Source organism: Schistocerca cancellata, chromosome 1, assembly GCF_023864275.1.
Source record: "Schistocerca cancellata isolate TAMUIC-IGC-003103 chromosome 1, iqSchCanc2.1, whole genome shotgun sequence".
NCBI classification, from domain to species: domain Eukaryota; kingdom Metazoa; phylum Arthropoda; class Insecta; order Orthoptera; family Acrididae; genus Schistocerca; species Schistocerca cancellata.
In genome coordinates this window covers 550,366,842-550,394,525 of record NC_064626.1, presented here as the reverse complement: position 1 = coordinate 550,394,525, position 27,684 = coordinate 550,366,842, and positions in this window count along the sequence as shown.

The following is a 27,684-nucleotide window of genomic DNA, read 5'->3' as shown; positions in this document are numbered from 1 at the left end:
TTTCGGAAAACCGTATTTAATAACTCTGCTTTAGTGGCACTGTCATCAGTGACTTAACCGTTGTTATTGCTCAGTGACGGTATTGATTGCGTCTTGCCAATGGTATGCTTTATATATGACCAGAATCTATGACCAGAATCTCTTTTGGTTTTCTGCCAGATACCGAGACAGAGTTTCGGTGTGGAAATTATTAAAAGCATCTCGCATTGAAGTACGCGCTGTATTTCGAACTTCTGCAAAACTTTGCAAATTCTGGGGATGTTGCGTTCTTTTAAATTTGACATGCTTTTTTCGTTGCTTCTGCAACAGCGATCTGACCCGTTTTGTGTATTTGTTTCTATGCGGGATCAGTACCATCGCTTATTAATTTATGTAGTATATATCTCCCAATTGCCTTCGATACTCTCTCTTTGAAATCATTCCACATCATTTCTACGTTTACGTGATCAGATCGGAAGGAGTGGAGACTGTCTCTGAAAAAGGCTTTAAGAGAATTTTTTAAATAGACGTACTTTGCGTTTCTTTTTGATGGTTGTGGGTGTTACGGTATTCAGCTTGGCAGCACACACCGTCAGGTGGCTTGCGGAGTATGGATGTAGATGTAGATGTAGCATCTGCCTTGTGGTTGTTATTGCCTGTATCCGTCTTGATACTCCTATCTGTCCAGGATTATTTGTTGCTAAGAGGTCAAATATGCTTTCGCAACCAATTACGCTTCGAGTGGGCTCATGAACTAATTGTTCAAAATAATTTTCTGAGAAAGCATTCAGTACAATTTCGGATGACTTTTATGCGTGTCGCCGGCTTTAAATATATAATTTTTCTAGCATATCGAGGGTAGATTAAAGTCACCACCGACTGTAATTGTATGAGGGGGATACTTATTTGAAATGAGATTCAAGTTTTCTTTGAACTGTTCAGCAACTATATCTTCTGAGTCGATGGGTCGGTAAAACGATCCAATTAATAGTTTAGCCCGATTTTCAGGTATAGCTTCTACCCACACTATTTCGCAGGAACTAACTACTTCAATTTCACTACAAGATAAGCTACTTCTGACAGCAATAAATACGCCACCACCAACTGTATTTAATCTATCCTTTCTGAACACTGTTTGGTCGTTTGAAAAAATTTCGGCTGGACTTATTTACGGCTTTAGCCAGCTTTCCATACCTATAACTATTTGAGCTTCACAGCTTTCTATCAGGGCTTGGAGCTCTGGTTCTTTCCCAACACAGCTACGACAATTTACATCTACAATACGGATCGTTTCTACAACTACCTTACTGTCTTTTACCTGCCCCCTTCTAGACGGACGCCCTTTCTGTGGTTTCCTGAAACCCTCTAACCTAAGAAGCCGCTCAGTCCCTTCCACACAGCCCCCGCTACCCGTGTATCCGCTTCCTGTGTGCAGTGGACTCCTGACCTATAAGCGAAACCTGGAAACCCTCCAGTCTATAGCTCAAGTCAAGGAATTTGCAGCTTACACGGTCATAGAACCGCCTGAGCCCGTGATTCAGACTCTCCACTCGGCTCTGCACGAGAGGACCACAGTCTGTTCTATCGACGATGCTGCAGACGGTGAGCTCTGCCTTTATCTTGGAAGCAAGACTGGCAGTCTTTATCATTCGCGCTAGCCGCCCGAAACCAGAGAGAATCTACTCCGTTCCAAAGCGACACACGTCATTGGTACCGACATGAGCCACCACCTGCAGTTGGCTGCACCCTGTACTCTTCATGGCATCCGGAAGCACCCTTTGCACATCCGGAATGACTCCCCCTGGTATGCACACGGAGTGTGGCAGCCATGTTCCTAAGGGGCCCCATTACGCGCCTAACGCTGGAGTTCCCAACTACCAGCAAACCCACCCTCTGTGAATGCCCAAACCTTTCGGGCCGAGAAGCTTCCTCTGGAACAGGGTGGACGACTGCATCCGGCTTAGGAACTTCGTCAGCCACAAATAACTCCTGAAACCTTTTCGTCAAACAAACCGGGAAGGCCCTAGGAGCGGCTCCTCGGAAAGTCTTTCGCTGCCCGCCAGACTTTGGAATGATCTCCCACTCGACCACGGGTGAGGGATCAACCTCACTGCAGGCAATACCCGGGGCGGCCAATGCAGTGGACCGATGGGGGGGGGGGGGGGACATGTAAATGTAAGTTAGTGCGAATGACTAGGTAAAACAATGTCGTAATGTTCGAATAGAGCATTAGTAATGTGTTGCTTGACACCGCCACTTCGTTTAAATAACTGGGCGTAACGTAGAAGGCGATACGAAATGGCACGAGCACGTAAGGACGGTGGTAGGGTAGGCGAATGGCCGACTTTGGCATATGGGAGAATTTTAGGAAACTGTAGCTCATCTGTAAGCAGATGGTGTGTAGAACACTATTGTGACCCCATCTTGAGCACTGTTCGAGTGTTCGGGGTCCCCAATAGGTAGGGTTAGATGAAGACATCGACGCCATCCAGAGGCGGGCTGCTAGATCTGTTAACAGTAGATTCGATCAACACACGAGTATTACGGAGATGCTTTGTAAAGTCAAATGGGAATTCCTGGATGGAAGACGACGTACTTTTTGCGGAACACTATTGAGATGACTACTGAAAAAATTTAGGTAAACGTCATTTGAATCTGACTGCAGAACGGCTCTATTGCCGTCAACGTACATTTCGCGAAAGGACCACGAAGATAAGATAAGTTATGGCTCGTACGGAAGTATGTAGACAGTCTTTTCCTTCGATCTGTTTGCGGGTGGAAGAGGAAAAGAAATGCCTGTAGATGGAGTCACGAATGATTTTGAGGCTTGTTGTGCGTACTTAACGCCACTTATATTCCGACAGCCACTCTGCGTTGAATATATTCTGAGCGCTCTGCTGTGAACGCCGTAGCTAAAGCGAGCATAACGTGATCGTAGCGAGTTGTTTAGTGAATTTCGATTCCATTTGTTGCGAGTTGTCATCGCTGATTTTGGTGGTAAGTGATAAATTCTGCATAGTAAACGAGAGACATGATTTGAAGGATAACGCTTTCTTTAGGAGGAAAGCACGCGCATGTTCGTATCGCAACTGTCGCTTAGAATCGTCAACAATGCAATTCCCGTCCGTGCCTCAACATGCACAAACCGCCATCGTTCGTGGATCGGACTAAAGTAGTGGTACAAGGCACCACACGGTACGTTGCTGAGTATTTATGTAGACGTAGATGTAGAACATTTGTTCTATCATTTTGAATAACAGTTGGTTCTTATTCCAATACATGTTAGTAAAGCTGCGGATAATTTCTGAAAGAGAAACCATATATGAAAACTTTAAAGAGACGAAGAAAACTGATGAAGTAAATACAAATAAAATTGTCTATGTGGAGAGGGACGGATACTTTCAAGCAGTTTTATGTATTGACCGAAATTGTCTTTCGTGTCACATCACAACAGAATTCTTTTTACGTAAAATTTTAGGTAATAGTTTAGAAAAGGGTTTTAATATGAAGCAGTCGGTCAGGTATAGAACGATTTGTCACATTCGAATTCAGGTTTATGAAAAGAGCGGCGGTGCAATAGAGTTGCACCATACAGGACAGTCGTGGTATTTTTACGAGCTTTTCTTACATTTTATATTCAGGTTCATGTACTTGACATACAATTTCCTGATTCTTCCTGTTTCTTGTTGCGGGCAGGTGGCTCCACTGCGTATATACGAAAATAACCTACATCAGTATATGTGTACTTGTTTTTAACAGCGCTCTCACTACTCTTTAATAGGATTCTCTTGCTTCCTTCGGTCCTTAGCCTCTCGTGTTTCATACTGTATACATTGTGATCATGAACGTCAGCGAAAAAAATTCGGAGGCTGTTCAGTGCTATTCTCTGAGTAATTTGCTATAAGAGACAGTCGTCTCCGACGGCTCGTCACAGATCATTTAGATTTGATTCCTTACCCCCATTTACTTATGGATCTGCACTGTACTGAAAATATATGCAGAACAGTTCAAATATCGTCGATATGCTCTCTTTGTCTTGTTTGGAAACAAACGTGTTCATTCACGTATATAAACTGAAGAAGCAAAGAAACTGATACACATGCCTAATATCGTGTAGGGCCCCCATGAGCACGCAGAAGTGCCGGAACACGAAATGGCATGGACTCGACTAATGTCTGAAGTAGTGCTGGAGGCAATTGACACCATGAATCCTCCAGGGCTGTCCATAACTCCATAAGAATTCGAGGGGGCGGAGATCTCTTCTGAACAGCTCGTTGCAAGGCATACCAGATATGCTCAATAATGCTCATGTCTGAGGAGTTTGGTGGCCATCGGAAGTATTTAAACTCGGAAGAATGTTCCTGGAGCCACTCTGTAGCAATTCTGGACGTATGGGTTGTCGCATTGTCCTGCTGAAATTCTCCAAGTCCGTCAGAATGCACAATGAACAGGAATGGATGCAGGTGATCAGACAGAATGCTTACGTGCTTGTCACCTGTCAGAGTCGTATCTAGATGTTCAGGGGTCCCACATCACTCCAACTGCACATGCCCCACACCATTAGAGAGCCTCCAACAGCTTGAACAGTCCCCTGCTGACATACAGGATTCGTAACCGTACACGTCCATCAGCTCGAAACAATTTGAAACGAGACTCGTCCGAACATGTAACATGTTTCCAGTTATCAACAGTCCAATGTCGGTGTTGACGGGCAGAGGCGAGGTACACGAGTGGGCCTTCGACTCCGAATGCCCATATCGATGATGTTTCGTTGAGTGATTCGCACGCTGACACTTGTTTATGGCACAGCATTGAAGTCTGAAGCACTTTGCGGAAGGGTTGTACTTCTGTCACGTTGATCGATTCTCTTCAGTCGTAGTTGGTCCCGTTGTTGCAGATCTTTTTCAGGCCGTAGCGACGTAGGAGATTTGATGTTTTACCGGATTCCTGATATTCACGGTACACTCGTGAAACGGTCGTACGGGAGAATCCCCACTTCTTCGCTACCTCGGAGATGCTGTGTCCCGTCGCTCGTGCGGAGACTATAGCAGCACGTTCAAACTCACTTAAATCTTGATAAGCTGCCATTGTGGCAGCAGTAACCGATCTAACAACTGCGCCAGACACTTGGTGTGTTATATAGGCGTTGCCGACCTCAGCGCCGTATTCTACCTGTTTGCATATCTCTATAATTGAATACGCATGCCTATACTAGTTTCTTTGGCGCTTCAGTGTATGTTGTTTCTATTCTTATTATGACAGCCACTTCCCGTGCACATAACAATTTTGTGTGGAGTCTAATGTGAGTGGTGTCTGTTCTGTCGAAAGGTCGAACAGTAGAGATACCATTCAAATATATGCATTAATTTCTGTAAGAACGCGAGGGCTTCTCGGCGTCTGCTTCAGTGAGTATGCACTAATATCTTCCGAAATCGTGCAAGATTCAATAATTTGACGGTAGAGGGTTAACGGACAGTAGACGCTGCACTGCATCGTGCCATAATTTGGAAATTTGAGTCGGCTAGGGACTGTGTCCAGATATATAAACTTTATAAATGTTCAGTATGTTGTCATGTTTAAAAACTGAGTTGTGAGGTGTACGTAAGATGACTCGTTTCACATCATGCCGCATCACCCAAGGAACATGAAACTAACTACGTAGCTGGAAGCACTAGCACTGGCCTCCCTCGAGTCGCAGGTGTAGTTACGAAACATCCCAGCACCGTTCTTCTACCTTGGGCGTTTTTATACGGAACTCAATTACACACGCGATGCTTTCCTGGCTCCATCCTTGGCGAGGCCGAAGATCAACTGCGCCCTGCAACGGAGACAGAAATCAAATATGGTGGAAACGAAATACCCCAGCAAGAGATGGCGTGTTGTGTGGCGAACAACAATGCTCGGCTCTGACGCCCAGTACACTTGATGCATGACAGTCAGTAGGAAACAGGTCACATAGGAACGTGTACATAAAAGTACACTTGGTATGTGACAGTCAGTAGGAAACAGGTCAAATAGGAAGTTGTACATAAAATCCCATGGCGCGTGCAATGTGATGTGATGACACGGCCGAACACCGCCTTAGCTGCGGAGAGACTGTGGCGATCTGGTACCTCGTGAAACAAATTTTGGCTTTTTTACTGCAGGTAACATCGACACACGTGTCACCGCCCGAACTTTTCCTCTCGCAGATGAGACGTACCATCCGAGGACCAACACCAACACCAACGCCATCGCGTAGATCCGAGGCCTTGGGGTGTATTACATATTCAGTGACGGATCCGAGGATGTACTTGATTTCTGGAACTGCAAACAGGAATGGCATTGCGCGATAGTTTGGAACGCCAAATATGGACAATATTTTTGGAACTACTTCTGGAGTGCGCTACACAACCCGCCGCGCAGCCGGATCATCCATGGTGAGGGACGGGGAACATTCTGCGACACAGATGACGTATAACGAACAACGGTGACCCAACAAAAGGTACGAGGAGATCTACTAGGATGATCTTGCAAGCTCGAGGACCCTACGTGCGACTACTAGTGGAGTAACAGTTTATTTTCTTTCAGTCTGAGGCCAGACACTCCTTTTCTTTCCTATCTTCATGGCACAACATGACGTCGAATGTATAGACTGGATTTAAATAAAGTACTGCTGCTGATAGCGTTTTGTTTGTTCTTTTCTTCCCGCACCCTCTTCGCCTCATCCTTCGACTCGACGCAAGTGGGATACCGTGGCCAGGACTCGAGAGACGACCCCTATCCATTCTGCTTCCGACACAATCCCTAATAAATATGTTCACTGTCAAGAAAAAGAAGTCACTAGAGCACTTGTAAAAAAAGTGATAAGGAAAAACGATCTGGTTGATAGTATTGACAGCGGCATTAGACTGTTTGCCGATGATGCTGTAGTCTTCAGGAAAGTGGTATCACACGGAAGTTGTGAACAAATCAGTGAGGATATGCAGACAATAAATGCGTGGTGGAATGACTGGCAGTTACCTTTCAATATTAGTAAGTGTAACCTAATGCGTATAACAAGGCGAAAATCCCCATTAATGTACGAGTACTAAATAAATGTCCAGTCTTTGGAAGCGGTAACATCCGTCAAGTATCTGGGTGTGACTATTCGAAATGATCTCAAATTGAATGATCAGATTACACAAGTAACGGGCAACGCGAACTCTTAGATTGCTATTTATTGGTGGATCCTGAAGTGACGCAGTCCTTCAGCAAAGGAAATTGCTTACAATACGTTAGTTCGTCTAGTCTTAGAGTGTTGTTCTTCCGTATGGGACCCTTACCATTTGGATCTGATTCAAGAGATTGAGAAGGTCCAAAGAAGAATGGCAAGATTCGTGACTGGTACATTTAGCCATCACGAGAGCGTTACAAATGTCATAGAAAGTTTGAAGTGGGACACACTTGCAGCTAGACGACGCGCTAAACGAAGTGGCTGCTCACTATATTCAGAAATCCGATCTTCGCAGAAGATGTAGAGCGTATATTATTACCACCAATTTTCAAATCGCGCAATGACCACCATTCAAAGATAAGGTAAATTAGAGCTCGTATTGAGGCTTTAAGACAGTCGTTTTTCCCTCGTGCGATCCGCGAGTGGAAGAGAGGGGGAGGGGGGGGGGGGATATGACTTTGGCGCGAATTGTGCCCTCCGCCACACACCGCTTGGTGGCTAACGGAGTATGTATGTATATGTAGAAACTGGTTAAGACAACTGTCATGAGAAGCGATAAATCCAGGCTCGAGTTACGCTGCGGCACCGCAATGCCGTGTACGGCTGAAAGCCACAAATTCCCACGAGCTACTTCGCTTTCTTTCTCCATTCTCTGTTTCAGGCACGGTACTTGCTGTTGACAACTGTTATGCGCACTCTGCTCTTCGCCTTCAAGTTTGCAATCAGTAGTGTTCGGTTATGTCTCAAGTTTGTTTTCCTGGCACTGTTAGTTTTACGTTCACAGTCACGCACTCTAGACTGAGTTGCTTTCCGAATGAAGAGTTGAACGATATACACCTCGTTAAAGGATTCATTACAGGAAATGGAAGTGGGGCACGACGACGCCGCGCTGCGCTGCTTCCGAAGGACGGCAACGACGTCACAGTACTCTGGCATATGGGATTTTAGATTATTCTACATTTTGCGTTATACTTTTTGAGGATGGCGTATTACAGGTTTTTTCACTGTTGTAAATTTTTTTTTAACAGAAACGTAGATAATTAGGATAAATAACAAAATAATCGTAACTACATTAGTACTCTGTAGTGAACCACCTAAGATATTAATGTATAGAAGAATCTCTCTCATTCCGTCTAGGTGGGCCCATAGGCCATCCAGATAATCGAAAACTCGGGTAATTGGAGGAATCAGAAAAATAGAATGGCATGAGTTAAATGCCATAAACACACGTGTTATATTTACTATTACGTGAAGAAACCAAATATAAATTAATTTTACGTAAATGTTGAACATATACTGAAAAAATGAATTTTATACACTGAAATAATCAATAACTAACTCTTGAGATAAATTCGTATGTCGTGCAGCTATGCAGTCTAAATGCTTCCGCATAGCGTTTCAAATGAACTGTTGTTTTCCAAGCTGCGTTGTTGCCTCTGTTAAGTATTCTACTGCCATCAGACGGAGCGCCAATTTTGTCAGCTAATCCATCATAGCCATTGTCATTGTCTGCAGGCGATCACAAGACCATAATTTCACAACCAGAAATCATAATAGCATTGCCATTAATATCACTAAACAACTGAAACGGTGCACGATCCCAGTTGCAGTTTGTACATCCATCGGCTTGCAAAGGCAACAGAAATTTGTTTTTCAATGTATCATTCCATTGTCGACAGAAATGAAAAATTTATTATGCTGCCATAAAGTACTCACCGGCAGGTGTAATATTACGATACAGTTTTAATACGATATAACAAGTATTAAAGTTAGAAACTGTGTATCTGTCTTGACGCATCGTAATTCACGGCGCGAAAATTACCCAGACTATATTCATTCAGTATGTCAGAATATGAACAGTTTAGCGACTTCCAACAAACTTTACACATAACTACAAACCTTTTGAAACTTTTTCACGCTGATACCCCCGCAACATACTGGAAGAAAAAACTGTTTAGCGCTTAGTACATTTTCGCTGTTAGGCAGTAAAACTTCAGCATGAGGAATTATGTTTTAATTAAGTTATTTCTTTACTACTGACTCTATTCGAACACATTTTGGCGACCTGCAAAATTATTTCACTGTATGACACACAGTTCAGGAAATATGACGTCTTAAAATGGAGCACAAATTACCCAGACTATACTCATCCATTGTTTGATAAACGGAACACTGAGTGACTTAAAACAAACTTCAAGCATAATTCCAAACTGTTTCTAGCTAATTAGGGTTTTGCGTATTCAAACATAAATGTTTTGCAGGTTTAGCGTCAAATACACTGCTCTTAAGAATTGGGAGAATATGGCTTTTGGCGTCTGCTATATCCACTGAACAGTAACCGAGCACAAGGTACGTTACCAAATTAATCTTTCAAACATTGAATACGCAACAAAACATCGGGACTGATGATCCTGTAGTTTTGTCCCTTTCTCTCTCAACCAATCAACCCACCAACCAACCAACCAACAAAGCATCATTACATCCTCAATCGTTACATAAAAATAATCGTAATATCCGACAAAGTCGAAAACAAAGTGGAAATAGTCATCCGCTCCGTCATCGATGGCGTTTTTCATTGAGAGCTTCAAAAACGTGTATGCCCTCCGCGAGTATTTTTCATTGTCTAAGAACTACGTGGCATGCTCCACGTAAGTCTACGGAGGTCACACTGTGGTATCCGTTCCTGTTCCTCAGTGAGAGCCCATGAGAGTTCTTGGGGAGTCTGTGATGGAACAGCACGACGACGAACACGTCTGTCAAGCATGCCCCGCACATGCACGATGGGGCTTATGTCGGGACTCACCACCGATCATTGCATTACTTCGACGTCGACGCTTCTCAAGACATCCCTGCTGATCCCCGCAACATGGGTCCTGGCATTAGAAGGAATTCAGGACCACCACTGTATAGACCAGCCACTACATGGTCCAAAAGGATCTGATCGATTTACTGCGGGGCTGTAAGGCGACCTTTGACAACGACAAAATCCATGTGGCTGTTACATTGATGCCTTCCCACAGCATCACAGAACCCTGGATATCTGTCGCTTTGCTGGACAACATCTCCTTACGCCTCGTCTGTGAATAAAACAGTTCGCTACTGACGAAGTTGCCAGTTGATGTGAGAACGACAGAAGTGAAGACAAGCTGCAAGATGTTGTCGTGTCAAGCGTGGCACTCGAACAGAACGTCAGAGTCCTAAAGTCCTTTCTCGGAACCCGTTCATTACAGTGTGATCGGAAACAGCGGCTACAGTGGTCCTTCTGAAATCGTCTTGCAGTGCTTTGACGGTACCCGTACGTCGCCCCAACGCAGATATTGCTAGATATTGGTCCTGACATGAGGGAATACGTCGGCGACATTGTCCAACTCGCCTAGCGTACTGACCTGTCTGTCTGTAGCGTGTTAACAACCTATGGGTGACATATGGAGATGCACTGGACGCTACAGCAACGCCACCGAAAGTCAATCCTTTTGGGTCAAACAGACCGCCGTTGTAACTTGTACTGCATTAAGACGTCGTATTGCATTTGCTTGGTTGAATACTACGCCCACAAATAACAACGTCCATCTGTGTGCCTCACTAGAAAACGCTTTCTTGTGAGAGGTCACCTGACTCTGTAAAGCATAAGACAGCCAGTAGGAGACGAATTATATTAATTGTTGCCTACATTGAATGTAGTGAGACCACAGATATTGCCTGTATCAAAATACATTTAACATACCGGATGTCGATACACGTTTCCCCCTAATTATTTTGAACAGTGGGTAAACTTATCTGCAAAGTAATTTGAAGCTATATTTTAAATGGGAGTTCAGTTCTTTAAGAAATTGCCTGCAGGAGGTGGGGGGAGGTAATGGGCGCTAGAGAGTTAATGGTTTACATCTGTAACCCTTAGTCTGAGCATCCTGTTCTGCAAATGTTTCAACGCCAAATTCAGCGACAATGTTTCACAACAATTCTCCTTTATGCATCCTATGTAGTGCCTCTAGCGTCTTGTCTGTGGACACTGTGCCACCTTTTTGCCCTTTGATATCATTTTACAATCGCAACCATCAGCTCCTTTAACTAACGCGTTGCCGTGACACGCGTATGGCGGCTGGCTTAATTCAAATTTAATGATTCTCGTCGTAGATTGTTGGCACTATTGCATCCGGAGTATCAAATACTGAGCAATTACTGGGCTCCAAGAAAAAAAAAGAAAAGAAAAACCGATGTGGATGGACCGAAGGTCCAGATTAATGAGGGCCTGATTAAAGATTTCCACTTTACTAAGAAAATATCGTTGAACAACTTCCGAAAGGTAGAGTGCAGATTCGTCCTGCATAAACAAAAATAAATCAGTCGCGTTTCATCAGGTAAATACCTAGGTCACATTAGTTAGAGGCAAACGTGTTTCAATCTTGAGATAATTTGGAGCTGTACAAAATCGATGCGTCATTTTGGTATGGTGCAAGTAAGGTCAGTACTCATGGTAATTCCTCGTGCAAGAATATAGCACGTACAGTGTTGCTTGGCACGGTCAGTGATAGTATCGACAGTTGCGCAGGCAACTGCGAGCCCAGCCGCTCATGAGTCCATTGCTCTTAAATGTTTACAAACGAGCAGCATTCACCGGCGTTAAAGATCACGTCATGATCTGCAGACAGTTTCTTTCATAGAAGTCCTCATCAGCTGTTCGAGTCTGTTTTTTTTTCTTTATTGTGATTTCATTCCCCTGCCCCATATGGGCAGGGGAGGGCTGTCAGCAGCACAATCCGCCGCTCCTCAGCCGAGTGGAATGACAACTTAAAATAAGAATTAAATGTTACATACATGAGGCGATAAAGGGGAACTTAAAACAGAATAACAGGAGAAAATAGAGGTAAAAATATAGACTAACATGGAGACGTTCATGGAGGACAGTTTAAAAAAAATGTCAAAACTCAGAGAAGGCACTGAATGGACATGCACACGTTAAAAGTCGGCCACAGTAGTAAAAACACTCTGGAACAACACACTTAAAACCCACTTGGAGCACAAGCGACGAAGAATAAAACTGCCAGGCGGGACCTGCCGAGGGAAAGGGCAGAGAGGATGGAAAAGGGGCAGCAGGGGAAGTGGTGGGATGAAAAGAGGAGGGGCATCAGTGGATACACAAAGAGGCGGGAGACACGTGGGGCGGGAGATGAAGAGGGAAGACAGGGCAGAAGGGAGTGCAGAGACACTGAAAGGAGGCACAAGAGATGGAGGGGGAGTAGGAGGGGGAAGCCGCTCAGGAGGAGGGAGGGGGAGGAGAGGGAGCCCTGAGGAGGAGGCAAGAAGATGGGGTTAGAGTTGGTAGGAAGGGTAGATATCAGTGCGAAGCTCATCATCCGGGAGGGGTAGACGGTGGAAGTTGCGTTGGGAAAGGAGATGAAGGGTGTGGAGATGGAGAGAGGGTGGGACACAGCGGTAAAGGTGCGGCAACTGGATGGGGGTGGAGAGGAAGGGAGATACCAAGGAGTGAGGGGGATCAAGGTGGGGGACAATGTATAGAGTGCGGATGTGTTTGAGGAAAAGGAGAAGGTGAGGGAAGGGGATGAGGTTGTAGAGGATGCATGTGGGGGGACAGAAGGCGGATGCAGAAGGCGAGGCAGAGCGCTTGGCATTCGAGGATTTGGAAGGCTTTATAGAACTGGGGAGGGGCGGAAATCCAAGCTACGCTGGCATAACAGAGGATGAGGTGGATCAAGGATTTGTAGGTGTGAAGGATGGTGGAAGGATGCAAACGCCACATCCGGCCAGACAGGAGTTTCAGGAGGCGGAGGCAGTTGTGAGCTTTGTTTTGGATGGTAAGGAGATGGGGAGTCCAGGTGAGGTGGTGGTCGAGTGTGAGGCCAAGGTATTTGAGGGTAGGAGTGAGGTGGATAGGACGGCCATAAATGGTGAGGTAGAAACCATGGAGGCAGAAGGAGCAGATGGTGCGGCCTATGATGATCGCCTGGGTCTTGGAGGGATTAACACGGAGGAACCACTGGTTGCATCAAGCGGTGAATTGGTCAATGTGGGTTTGGAGGGTACGTTGGGACCGTTGAAGGGTAGGATAAAGGGCTAGGAAGGTGGTGTCATCAGCGAACTGGAGAAGATGAATAGGAGGGGGAGGTTTGGGCATATCAGCAGTGTACAGGAGATAGAGGAGAGGGGAAAGAACAGAACCTTGGGGCAAACCGGCAGAGGGATAGAAAGTACGGGAGTTGGAATTGTGGATAGTCACATAGGAGGGACGATGGGAGAGGAAGGAAGCAACAAGACGGACGAAGTTGATGGGGAGAGCATAGGTCTGGAGTTTGAAGAGGAACCCAGGATGCCAGACACGGTCATAGGCATTCTGATGGTCAAGGGAAACAAAGCTAGCGGAGTGACGGGAGTTATGTTGGAGGGAAAGAAGATTGTAAGGTTAAGGAGCTAGTCATCAGCAGATAAGGAAGGCCAGAAGCCACATTGGGTAATAGGAAGGAGGCGGTGCTGGTTAAGGTGGCGGTGAATATGGCGAGAGAGGATGGCCTCGAAGACCTTACTGGACATGGAGGTGAGGCAGATTGGACGATAGGAAGAGGTATCAGAGGGGGGTTTGTTAGGTTTAGGGAACAGCAGGACACGGGAAGTCTTCCACAGGTCGGGGTAAAATCCAGTGGGGAGGAGGACATTGTACAGGGTAGCAAGGACAGACAGGAAGGATGGAAGTGATTCCTTGAGGTGACGGTAGGTGACGCCATCATGACCAGGGGTGGTGTTGCGTTTGGAGCGGAGGACGAGTGTGATGTCTTGTGCCGTGATGGGAGTGTTGATGTCTGAGAGGGGTAACTGATCCAAGTACTGGAAGCTAGGGGCGAGTGGGGGGACAGAGGTGTCAGTGCAGTGAAGGACGGTGGGGAAGAGGGAGTAATCAAAATGGGGATCGTCACGAATGGAGAAGACCTCGGATAGGTGGGAAGCAAAATGGTTAGCCTTACTGAGGTTGTCAGGAAAGGGTCAATCGTCATGGAGGATGGGGTAATGCGGGGTGGGATGGCTACCAGTAAGGCGGTGGAAGGCTGACCAGTACTTGGAGGAGTTGACAGGGAGGGTGGAGTTGAGGCGTGTGCATGTCTGGCACCAGTCCCAGCGTTTCTTTGTTGTAAGGAGGTTCCGGATATGTCGCTATAATTGCCGGTGGCGGGTGAGAGTATCCCAGTCACGAGTTTGGAGGAAGGAGCGGTAGAGCCTGTGGGATTCACGCAGAAGAAGGACAGCCTGTGGAGGAAGCGTAGGGTGGTGAGGGTGGATGAGTTTGGTAGGGACATGAGCCTCCACAGCATCAGTGGTGGTCTTCTGAAGGAAGGAAGAGGCATGGGTGATGTCATCAGGATGGTGAAAGGTGAGGGGGTGGCTTTCGACCTCTAAGGCAATGGATTCCTGGTAGGCATCCAAATTGGCATGGTGGTAGTCATGGAAAGACTTTGGAGGGGCAGCTGGGTGGGTGGCTGCAGTGGCAGGACGGGTACAGGAGATGGTAAGAAGGACAGGGAGATGGTCACTACCGACGGGATTGAGGATATCTATGGCAATGCGACCAAGGAAGTTGGGGGAAGTGAGGATAACATCGGGGGTGGAGTTACTTTCAGGATGGGTGTGCTGTGGGAGAGGAACGAGGTCACCATGGAGGGTGGCAAGGAACTTATGCCACCACTGAAAGGTGGCAGGGTCATGGCTGTGGATGTTGAGGTCAGCGGTGATCACATAGGTGGAGAAGGTACGGTCAACATGGGAAATGAAGTCAGAGGGGAGAGGAGCTGCGAGGCGGATATAGATAGTGGCACAGGTGATGGTGAGGGAGGGAAAAAATAGGCTGAGGAGAAGGTGTTTGGTTGGGTCATTGAGGAGCGGTTGTGGCTGGACAGGGACGTGCCTGAGGTGGCCTATAGTGACCCCGCCTCGGGCTAGGGGAAGGGTGAAAGAGGTAGGGGGAGGTGCAGACAACATGGTGGGGTTGGAGAAAGGTTTCTTTAGGGATGAAGGATTCAACCTGGTGCTGGGAGAGGGTATGCAGAAGAGGTATTTTTTTGCAGGGAGGGAGCGAATATTGAGGTAGAGGAGATGATACTGTTGACGCGCCAGGAGGTTGAGGTGGGAAGTGTGCGGGAAGGGGAGAGAGGGGCTTAAATGAGGGTGTCGAGGTGGGTGAAGGTAAAGTGGGCCTGGTTGTGGGAGTAGATGGCGTAGGTGCTTAAGTGGAAAACGGAGCAGGCGGCAAGGGAAATCTGCTGGAGTGTGTGGGGGCGCTGGAAGGGGTGGATGTTCTGCAGAATGATGGTGAGGAACTGGGTGATGTCTTATGCTGTAGGGGGAGGGTGTAGGGAATTGTTAGGGTGGATGGGTGGGTCGATGGGGCGAACGGGGAAAGTGAGTTCAGGGTTGGTGGGTGGGGGCTTGGCTTTGCATTTGGAGGAATAGGTGGGTGAGGTTCACTGCAGGTGTTGCAGGAAGTGGGGGACACTATTTAAGGAAGTGGGTGGCTTTACAATGGGGGCAGGTGGGTGGGTTCTTGCAGTTTTGGGTGAGGTGGTCGTTGTACAGAAGACAGCGCTGGCAGCAGTAGGACTGAGGAGGGGAACGGGACGGGTCAACAGGGTGGCGGCGGTTGAAAATCAGGGCTCCCTGCATGAGGAGGTGGTCAATGGAGGAGGCGGACTCTGTAAATGAGGAAAGTAGGGCCAGAGGAGTTGTAAATACGGTGGGCGGAGCGGACTTCCAGGGCGGGGTGGGCATTCAGTTCCGCCAACACCTCAGCATCCGTGACCACAGGGCTGAGTTTTGTGATGACGGCGGTGAGGGTCGGCAGAAGACGAGGTGGTTGGGGCTGACGAGGAGAGGAAGATGTAAGGAATGGGGTGAGGAATGCATGGGGCCCAAAGGTGATACGGGGAAGGTGGCAGAGATCAGTATGGAAGGACGGAGAGGGAGACTTGAAGAGAACAGAGTCTCTGCGAGGGATAAGTTGGGTAATGGGTGCACTGGGGATGTACTTCCGGTTTTCAAGGGTGAGGGTGTGGGCAGCCAGGAATTTCGGATCGGGGTTGGCTAGGACGAAGGTATACAGGGAGGGGGCTGGAGAGGAGGAAGGTGGGGTGGTGGTAGTGGTGGTTAGTGTTTAAGGTCCCGTCGACAACGAGGTCATTAGAGACGGAGCGCAAGCTCGGGTTAGGGAAGGATTGGGAAGGAAATCGGCCGTGGCCTTCCAAAGGAACCATCCCAGCATTTGCCTGAAGCGATTTAGGGAAATCACGGAAAACCTAAATCAGGATGGCTGGAGACGGGATTGAACCGTCGTCCTCCCGAATGCGAGTCCAGTGTGATAACCACTGCGCCACCTCACTCGGTGAAGGTGGGGAGGTATCCATAGCGGGGTCAGTGGGAGGTGGGGCGGGCAGTGGCTTTTTGGATGAGGGAATAGAGGAGTGGTCGCCACTGGGCCGTTTGGAAGATTCTTTGGCGGATGTTGCCTGGGAGGAGGGATGAGGGACTGGATGGATGGGGAGGTGGTTGGAGGCAGGGCCCTCCTGTGAGGCAGTAACACTGGATGAGAGGGTAGGGCGCACTGTGGCGGTGACTGTGGCGCGGCGGGCGGTGACTCGGGCAGGGGAAGCAGTGGTAGGTGCTGGGGGGAGAGGGGGAAAGTCGTACCGACTGGCGACAGGAGCGGGAGGGGGTGGGAGCAGGGGCAGGAGCAGCATCAGGTGCAGGAGCAGGGGTAGGAGCAGGAGTGACATACAGGTGAAGATACAGTGATGGGGAGGAGATAGATGGGGAGAAGACTGTGAGTAGGTGAAGTGGATGAGATGGGTTAACCCCAGAGGAAGCACTTCATGATGTGACGGTGAGGGCAGGTGAAGGGAGGGTGTAGATGATGGTGGTAGTTGGGGTGTCCATGATTGCAGGCAGTCCCCACGGGCGACAGGAGACTCCGAAGTACAAAGGGAATGTAAACGGGGGGTGGTGACGAGCACTGGGCTGCGGTGAGCACAGGGAGACGACGGCGGCGGCAGCAGCAGCAGCAGCGAACACCGAGAGACGGCGGCAGCGGCAGCGGCGGCGGCGGCGGGCACGGGCAGCAGTGACGGCGTGCAGACGGGCAACAACATGACAGGCACGGTAGGGGCTCTTCCACGTCGAAGATACACCCTGAGAGTAGCCCAGACAGTGCGAGTCCTCGATGAGAAAGTGAGGGAATCCAACCCTCGAATGTGGAGTATTCTGTTGCATAAAAGTCTCTTCTAGACTTTTCCACCATCCATTTGCTTGCGTACACCTACTGAGAACTGCTATTTCATTTCATTACAGTCGTAACTGCCTCTTTCACTGCAGTCTGTTTTCCGATCCACCTGCTTGTTTTCCTGTCGATTCCAGTAATTCGCATCGTGCACCTCTCCATTGCCCTCTGAACAACCCTCAGTGTTTGATTTTTCACATCTAGAGTTCACATGCAATACCTGATCAAATGTATACAGAAACTCCTATGTAATGCGGAACTGACCACTAGATGTCACTAGAGGTGGACCCGCCAGTATAAAAGTCATCGGATGTCAGCTGAGAAACAGATGCATCAGGGAAATTTCAACCTCTTCGCCCCTGCTAACTAAGACCAGAGAGACCGCATGAATTGACGGACAGTGAGCATTACGGATTGTGACTGTGAAATATCGCATGAAGTCAGCGGAAGGTTCAAATGGCTCTGAGCACTATGGGACTTAACATCTATGGTCATCAGTCTTCTAGAACTTAGAACTACTTAAACCTAACTAACCTAAGGACAGCACACAACACCCAGCCATCACGAGGCAGAGAAAATCCCTGACCCCGCCGGGAATCGAACCCGGGAACCCGGGCGTGGGAAGCGAGAACGCTACCGCACGACCACGAGATGCGGGCTCAGCGGAAGGAGTCACTCATGATTTCTAGAGTGCTAGCCCAATGACCGTGTGTAAGGAGTTAAAAAGAATGGAGTAGAATGATCGACAGCTCCTCATAAGCCACAAATTTCTGTAGTCAGTGTTATGTGACGCTTGAGGTGGGGTAAAGAGCGACACTTCCGGACAGTGGAAGACCGAAAATAAGTGATTTGTGGTACTGAATCACGACATACGCTGTGGCAATCCAGCGGAAGGCCTTGGGTTTTGCGAATGCCTGTTACATGGCATCATGCATAGTGCCAATAGCAAAGTAAAGAGAAAGTGGTGTTACAGTATGGGAGTTGTTTAATTGTTAGGGTGTGGTCACCTTGCTACGCTTGAGGAAACGCTAAATGCAGAGGGATATGGGCACATTGTACAGAATTATGTACTTCGTACAGTAGAGGAACAGCACGACAATGCTCTCGGTCATAAAGCGGCATCTCTGAGGCAGTGGTTTGTGTGCAATAACATTCCTGAAATGAACTGGCCTGCCCAGAACCCCAATCTGAACTCAGTCAACATCTTCGGTACGAATCAGGACGTGAGCTTCGCTCCAGACCCCAGTGACTTCTCTTGCCTGGATCCTTAGGAAGAATACGCTGCAATTCCTCCACAGACATTCAGACAACTCATCGAAAGTGTCGCCAGCAGGGCGTCAGGGTTCAAGCAGTCATAAAGACGAAGGGTGGACATGTCACATGTTAATTGTCCAGTAATAGGTGTTGGGATAATTTGGTCAAATAAGATAACAGTACCATAAGCTAAAACTGATGTGCACACTGACTGTAAACTGTACATTTCCAACATATCGGAGGCTTAATTTTGTAAGTGATGTTTAATTTACCAATAGTAACAGAAATTAATTAACTTTTAATTAGACCTAGAGTTCATTGTTCGTTTAACTACATTGCTCAACAGAAGTTTGGCATACTATCGAAAAATGTAGTCTACGATACTATATGTCGCATTGACCTAGTAATTTCATCCATTATCCAGTTAGAGCTAAAATGCCAGACGGTGTTTCCTACTGGCATACTTTGTGGCTGTTTTCCAGTAATGTAAACATACCGCTGCCGCAGCGGCACACCGCGAGCAGTCCAGTGTCAACAAAAGCTTTACTCAGTTTGTGTTCAGCAGTGCAATAACATGCCACCTAGAGGTGAACAACACTTTGATAGATTCAGGATAGTGGCTTTGCTTTCAGAAGGTCATATACAGTAAGATGTTGCTGATCGGCTACATTCCATTCAAAGTGGTGTGTCTAAGGTGTTGAGAACGTACAAATACATGGGAAATATGAAAGATAGACCTCGCAGTGGTCATCCTCGTATGACAAAACCAATTCAGGAGCGTTTCCTCCAATTGTTGGCTCTCAGGTGTCCAACATCAGCTGCCACGAATATTGGAAATGACTTCTCCCAGGCAACAGGGATTCGTATCTCATGCCAAACAGTGCGTAGAAGATTGAATCATGGTGGTCTTCATTCCTCAAGACAAATGAGAAGATTCGCACAGAATCAGAGGAGCCGACGCAATCGAAGGACCTGGGCTCTTGCACATCAACATTGGACCATTGCAGAAAGGAGTAATGTCATATTTACTGAAGAAACCAGGATTAGTTTGCGACTGGACACTAAACGAGTTAGCCGCGCAGGATTAGCCGAGTGGTCTAAGGCGCTGCAGTCATAGACAGTGCGGCTGGTCCCGGCTGAGGTTCGAGTCCTCCCTCGGGCACTGGTGTGTGTGTTTGTCCTTAGGATAATTTAGGTTAAGTAGTGTGTAAGCTTAGGGACTGATGACCTCAGCAGTTAAGTCCCATAAGATTTCACACACATTTGAACATTTGAACTAAACGAGTTAGAGGTTGAAGGAGCAGGAGATTAGTGTTTAACGTCCCCGTCGACATCGAGGTCATTAGAGGCGGAGCACAGGCTCGGATTAGAGAAGGATGGAGAAGGAAACCGGCCGTGCCCTTCCAAAGGAACCATCTCGGCATTTGCACGGGAAACCTAAATCAGAATGGCCGGAGACAGGTTTGAACCGTCGTCCTCCCAAATGCGAGTCCAGTGTGCTAACCACTGCGCCCTTCGCTCGCTTTTAGAGGTTGGAGAAGCACTAGAAGACACCAGGAACGCCGATACGTTCAGGTTCGCAGGTGGAAGCGCAATGTTCAGGGCGGCAATAACGATGATTCCCATCTACGGCAGTTTGACACCCCAAGAGGTCCTGCAAACGATTGTAATGCCCTACAGATGTGAAGTCGGCAATATCTTCATCCTAGTCGACGGCAAAGCAAGACCGCACCGAAGTCTAGAAGCGTTTCAGTATCTTCAGAGATGCAACATCAATCGCAAGCATAGGCCAGCACAGTCTTGACACATGGAAGCAACTGAGAATGCATGGGAACTCTTGAAGGTGGCCATTGCACAACGTCCGAATCCACCTGACGTTCACTTTTTTTTGTTTTCAAGATGTTCACTTAAGAGAGAGCTTGCTTCGTTTTGTAATGACTTTTTGTAACCAACCAAAATCGTTCTTGTTTTCAGATGGTATTATGTTCATTTTGTTAATAACATTTGTACAAACCTCAATGGGTGTACCACAAGAAGTCGTTGTAGTAGACTCTATGATATTCTAAATATTGGTTGAGATATGTGTTTTTTCAGTCCATTGTTAATGCTTTATATTAGTCATATTGTAATTGATTTTGAGTTCTACTTTCATATTTGCTCTATTACGTCCTACCGTTCATAGCACACGTTGTCATAAACCAAATGCAAATAGCACAGTGTCACATGATCGTCAGTACAGCCGACGCCCTGCGCCATTTTAAGAGAGACAGCATCTCGACTCATAGGACCATAATACACCTCTCCAGACAGTTACTGTGCAGTTTCCGTGTTGCTTGAAACAATGCACGCACAGCTTTGTTTCGCTGTAGGCAACGGCCTTTTGCTAGGTCCGCTTCTCTAAAGATCCAAATGTCCACTGCATGTGGTTCTCTTAGGAATGTTCGCTTGGAAACTTCTTGAGATCGACCTGAATTCACTAAAAGCAGGCATTACTGTTGGGCTTGAAACCAATTGTTACTAATAAGGTGCTGATTTCCTAAAATCGACGAGAACATAAGCCTACTTCATTACCATGACTTTCGACAGCGATGGACGGTCACATGGGCACCTGGTACCTGTTTTGCACTGTGTTCTGTGCTCGAGAGCGACCAGCGTGCCATTTTCACGGTGGTGACTAATATCTTGTCTGGCGAAGTTATGTTGAATCAATCTCTTTCATCTCAATGGCTTTTAGTGTTCGATTCTTGTTGATACTGAGTCAATAGAGCGTTCAGAAGCTCTATGAATTGCAGACAAAATTTTAATCTATACTTGATTTCTATTTTATAATTTCATTCAAGGTTTGCAAATGATCTATAATGCTATATCCCCTTCCAAATGTTGCTTCTTCCTGAATCTGATAAAAATCTACTTTATTTCCTAAGTGGTTGGAGAATTTTTTATTGATTATCTTGTACAATGCAAACACCTACACCGCACACAAAAAGCCGAGACTTTCCATATTACAAAAGAACTGCTTTCTTGGCGTACTATTGCTCTTTTGTTTCTCTACTTTGAACTGCATGATTACCAAGACTCGCATTTTAAGGTAAATAAATATTTTCTGTGTAAATACATATTTTAAACATTTTTTCTAGAATTACATGAATACCGATTTTTCAGTTACTAGCATATAATACTGACGTTTTTATCAGTATGCTAGATCTTTCACCTTATTTCACTACTGTTTTTTGTTACTTCAAGGAGGAAATCCCTCTGGGATATTTAATCTTAATATAAACATCCGCTGCCCTAAAGGCAGAGTGTGCGTTATTCTATTTTTATGTATCAGCTTACAGCTGTGTGTTTATCCTCTTATCGGCCACAATCACCACAGAAGTCGGGATTTCCTCGTTGATAGCCATATTGCACCATGTGTCTCGCCTTTTCCCAACTCACTCATATGTTGTTCATTTATGGCGCTCTGAAGTGCAAGGCAACTACGATGCCTAAAATAAAAGCAAAAACATATAATCGCGTGTAGCAGTATGTTGCAGAGTTTAAGGATAATGTTACTATTCTGCCAACCATGCGGCAAAGCAATGAAGTCTGAACAGCGGTCACACGGTTACGGTACATAACACCTGGAGAGAGAGAGAGGGAAAAAAAAACAAAAAAATCAAAACACGTATTGCTGCAGTTACGCGCCTGACAGAAGAAACAACCTCTAATTAGTGACGCCGCATTTTTGCGTTCTCCTGCCAGACCTGATGCATTTTTAGTTTATTGTGAATATTTATGTTGGGCGTTTGTGTCAGCCGATATATGTCTTTCTTAAGTCAAAAATCGAACGTTAAGGTAAATAGTCCAGTGTTAACGTTGAGAAACCTGTACCAACATTTTAGCAACAAACTCTACATCAAATTCGTCCCTGTGTGAAAATGAGAAAATCTGGATTATGTTAGACGAAACTTCACACTCTACTGGCAGGAAAGTTGGTGTATTAAAAAAAGGCGAGGTAATTTCAAAAAATTATATATGCTAACAAGCCAAGAAATGACTACTGCAAACATTGTGGCGGCTGCAAGATAATTTAATAAAGTAATGCAAATTTTGTGGCCAAGTGGTGTGATATTTGAAAATGTTTCGCTGTTAACAGATGCTCCAGCATGTATGAAGAACGCAGCGGTGGGTCTTGTCGTTAGTTGTCCTAAAGTGACCCATGTTAAATGCGTTACGCATGGTTTACACAGAGTGTCTGAAGAAATTAGAGCGGTATATCCTAATGTGGATAAATTGATTTTTAATGAGCAAAAGAGTGATCATTAAATTGCCGAGAAGAATTCAGTCCAGTAAAATGACTTGTCATACTCAGAATGACTCACCTAGAACTTGCACCGCAAATATTGCGGAAATGGAGAGAGCTATTGATGTGCGGTTTTCACACAATGAATTAGTAGTTAGGGGCTCGTATTGGCAGCCAGTTAAAAGGTTGTAATAATACTTAAAAAGTGTATTTCTTATGCAAACATACACTTTTTAAGTGGAACAATGCCTTTTGACATTAAGAAACTAAAAATAGGGCAAAGTCAGAACGTGTTTGTTGTAGGATTCTAGAGCGATTCGTTCGAGATATTCCACACCGACGCAAGTTTGTGCCATTCAGCCTGATTAGTTCAAAAAATGGCTCTGAGCGCTATGGGACTTAACATCTGTGGTCATCAGTCCCCTAGAACTTAGAACTACTTAAACCTAACTAACCTAAGGACATCACACATATCCATGCCCGAGGCAGGATTCGAACCTGCGACCGTAGCGGTCGCACAGTTCCAGACTGTATGGCCTAGAACCGCTCGGCCACCCCAGCCGGCAGCCTGCATCGTTGCTAGCTACGATGTTGTTATGCTTGCTTACAGTGTGCTTGTGTGCTCCTTAAGTGCACTGCGACTTGCTAGTCAATTAGTGGCCGACAGCCCAAGCAGCAGGCCGAGTGTGGACAATGGGATTTACCACGCAGGTGCGTGGAGAGTGTAGGAAGAAGCAGTTCGTTCTTTTACTTTGTACGCGGTAAGATACCCAGTAGATGTCAACTATCTCGGCAATTATTTATCAACCTCTTCAGTCAGTTACGTGAAAGTGACAATGTAACACGTAGACAACTAACAAAAGCAGAGAAATGACGACAGATGAGAGGGAAATTAATATTCTTGCTACTGTTGCACCTGATCCGCACGTTAGCCCCCACGCAATCGCACGGGGAAGTGGCGGTCATGTCTCATGTCAGGCAAGTATCCTATACGTTCTCCATCGACGTAGGTTCCATGCCTATCACATCTTCCTCCATCAACAGCTACATGGAAAAAATTATGAGAATCGTGCTTACTTACGTACATGGGCATTAAGACAGGATACTCCAAATGTATCATGTATCTTGTTTAGTTGTGAAGCAACATTTACCAATCACGCCCAGGTAAACCGCCGAAACATTCACTACTGGTCTGTTGACAACCCCCGTTGGCTTCGTCAGATGGAACGTCAGCGTCCATGAAGTGTAAGCGTGTGTTGTGGGATAGTGAACCGTCAGTTCATAGGCCTCTTTTTCATAAACGGAACACTAAAAAATGTCGTGTGACTAGGGCCTCCCGTTAGGTAGACAGTTCGCCGGGTGCAAATCTTTCGATTTGACGTCACTTCGGTGACTTGCGCGTCGATGGGGATGAAATGATGATGATTAAAACAACACAATACCCAGTCCCTGCGCGGAGAAAATCTCCGAACCAGCGGGAAATCAAACCCGGGGCCTTAGGATTGACATTCTGTCGCGCTGACAACTTTTTTTTTTTAATCTCATTTTGTTCGCTTTCGTTCGTTGCATCTGCTCGGGGCGGACGTCGTAAGACACCCGTTTAAGTTCGTTGTTGATCGATTAACTCAGTACCTCTCAGCTACCGGGGGCGGACAACGGAACACTGAACGCGCACAGTTATCGCAGCCCCCTAAAAGACTTTGCTCTTCAGACTAGGAGCAACCTGTGGTACCAACATGATGGCTGACCAGCCCATAGTGCGCGAAGTACTTCAGTATGTCTTCACGAATTGTTTACAAATCGTTGAATTGGACGCAGATGGTTCAAATGGCTCTGAGCACTATGGTCATCAGTCCTCTAGAACTTAGAACTACTTAAACCTAACTAACCTAAGGACAGCACACAACACCCAGTCATCACGAGGCAGAGAAAATCCCTGACCCCGCCGGGAATCGAACCAGGAAACCTGGGCGCGGGAAGCGAGAACGCTACCGCGCGACCACGAGCTGCGGACTGGACGCAGATGTCCTGTGCCTTTGCCCACCCGTTACCCGCAATTGACGCCTGCAGACTTTTTTCTGTGAGGAAAGCTGCAAAGCGCTGTCTACAAGGACATACTGACTATACCCGTTGATATGCAGTGACGTATAACTGCAGCCTGCTCGGACATTTCAGCTGAAATGCCAGCACGTGTGCTGGTCGTTCCATATCAGACTGGAAGCATGTATTGCCGCTGCCGGTGCTCATTTTGATCACAACCTATGATGATCTACTGTCTCGTTACTGATCAGAATCCACATAACTAGTGTACACACGTGTCTTGTTCTTTAGTGTGTTCTACCACAGGTATTGTACAAGTTTCGGTATGGGAACTTCACAAAATACGATACCTCGTAAACGACTCGTACTAGAATCCTGCAACAATCACCACTCACATTGAGATTTACTCTACTTTTAGTTTGTTAATGTCAACAGGCACTGTTCCATTTAAAAAGCGAATGTTTGCAAAAGAGTACATTTTCCAAATATTAATACTCTCTATTGATTGCCTGACATTACGAGCCACTGACTACCTATCCATTCTGTGAAAATTGCACATCAGTAGTATTTGGAATGCAAAGTTTTATTTCCTTAGCAGCACAGTTCACTAATTTGAAAAAGGAGGGTTTCTGCTGTTAGAAAAAGTTGAGCATGTGCATGATGTCGAAAGAAAACTTAATAGTCTGATTGGGTATACAGCACAAATGCTACAAAAGAAATTAGAATTGTGTTTGAAAACAATATTGTTTTTCAAATTACATGCAAAATTTGAAACGTGTTATATGACCATCAAGAAGAGAACATCGATGTGAAGGTGAGCGCCGTGCCATGCTATAAATTTGCGGCATTGATATCTTATGACATGGAACGCTCATTTTCCTGGTATAAGGCAGTGTTTCGGGATAATCGCCACTCATTTGTGATGGACAGTTTGAGGATTAATCCCATTGCGCATTGTAATTATTCAGCAGTCAGTGAGGCATAGTACAAATTGTTTTCGTGAGCATTAGAGGTTGCTGATATTCACATAAATAAACTGAATTACAATTAAATAATTTTACATTTTGTCACATATTTCAAGTATTTTTAAAATATAAAAAAATAAGTAATTTGCTGGTATTAGAGTCTAAAAATCCAATCTCTAGTCATTACTATCAGACAACTCATAACAACAACGTTGGTATTGGTAGTGTATGAGTAGTTTACATTAGACGTATTCTTGCGCTCCGCTGGAAGGCTTAACAATGTAGATACTGCGCTACCTTATCGAAAACGACCTGTAGATAAGTTTTTAGTTGTGGAAGGAGCAAAACAAAAGGCGAGTGAGGACTCAAATGCATCCACTTGTCAAGGTCACCTCATCACTACTAAATGCACAGTTTCGTTAGACACACATATCTTCACGTTCAGTCTTCGTTTACTGCGTGACGAACCAAATATACGACATCGCCCGGAGTAACATGCCTTTAGGGAACTACTTGTTCACTGTCGAGGAGTTGACCGATTTTGATGAAACGCAGAACGCAGGCACGCGGTTCACGGGCGAAGAACAGCTGCACACTGATTCTCAACAAGCAGCTACTTGGTAGCCGAAATTAAATAACTTATTTTATGATGTGGTAATCAGCCACGAAATCATCAGACGCTTGTTACTTTGTATAGAGTAAATGTCCACCCTTGGCAATGTTTCAGGAAGTCGACACATAACTTTTACGAATCATTGTCAGTATAGTAAGAGCTACGGTCGTCTCCGTTCTGATATACGAATATGAGAAGTAGACCAAAAGAAAGGCTGAACGTCGTAGAATAGACTGTTTTGAACTGTGGGGGTGGAGGAAACTCTTTAGACTTACACTGACAGCAAAGAGAACCTATAGGTCGCCATTACAGCAATTAAAAACAGATTGCGCCTTGGAAGTTCTGGTAATGACACGAAAACTGACATCACATGAAGAAATTTCGGTGGAATAGATCTTAATGCAGGGGAAGATCGAAGACACAAGCAGAAGAGGTCGGCAGAGAATGAGACAGATTGGTGGCACTACAGAAGTAATCGATTCCAACATGGAAAGTCTTCGGGAGATAGTGGAGGAGAGAAGAAATTGGCGTGCTTTGGTTCACGGGGTTACGGAGAGTCTGACTAGACTAAACGACTAGAAAGAGAGAGGGAGAGATAGATAGATAGAGAGAGAGAGAAAGAGAGAGAGAGAGAGAGAGAGAGAGAGAGAGAGAGAGGATTTATTGCAGGAGAGACAAAATTAGACCCTTAAATAATAATAATATGATATGGAGGTTGACACGTTGTTGGGAAGGGAAACGTTTTTGTGATTGCAAGAGTTCTCATTCATTGCAGTTGATCCATTACCTATTGTAAGCAAGACAGCGAGGAAATTCTGTTGTGAAACGGAAAGGAAAGTAGAACTCAAATGCAGACTGTTTTGAGACTACAAATGAAAATGTAAAGGAGAGAAGTTTTTTTTAATGTATGAAGGATGCTTGTTAATGCGCAAAATTTGTACAAAAAATTTTAAAAACGTGTTAGACTTAAGTCGGAGAAAGGCAAAAGCTTACAACCTCACGGCCAGTAAACCACCCCGGTATTCAAAACGACTTTTCTGTGAGAAAAGCTCCTTTCTGAATTACTTTCTTAAATATCTACAT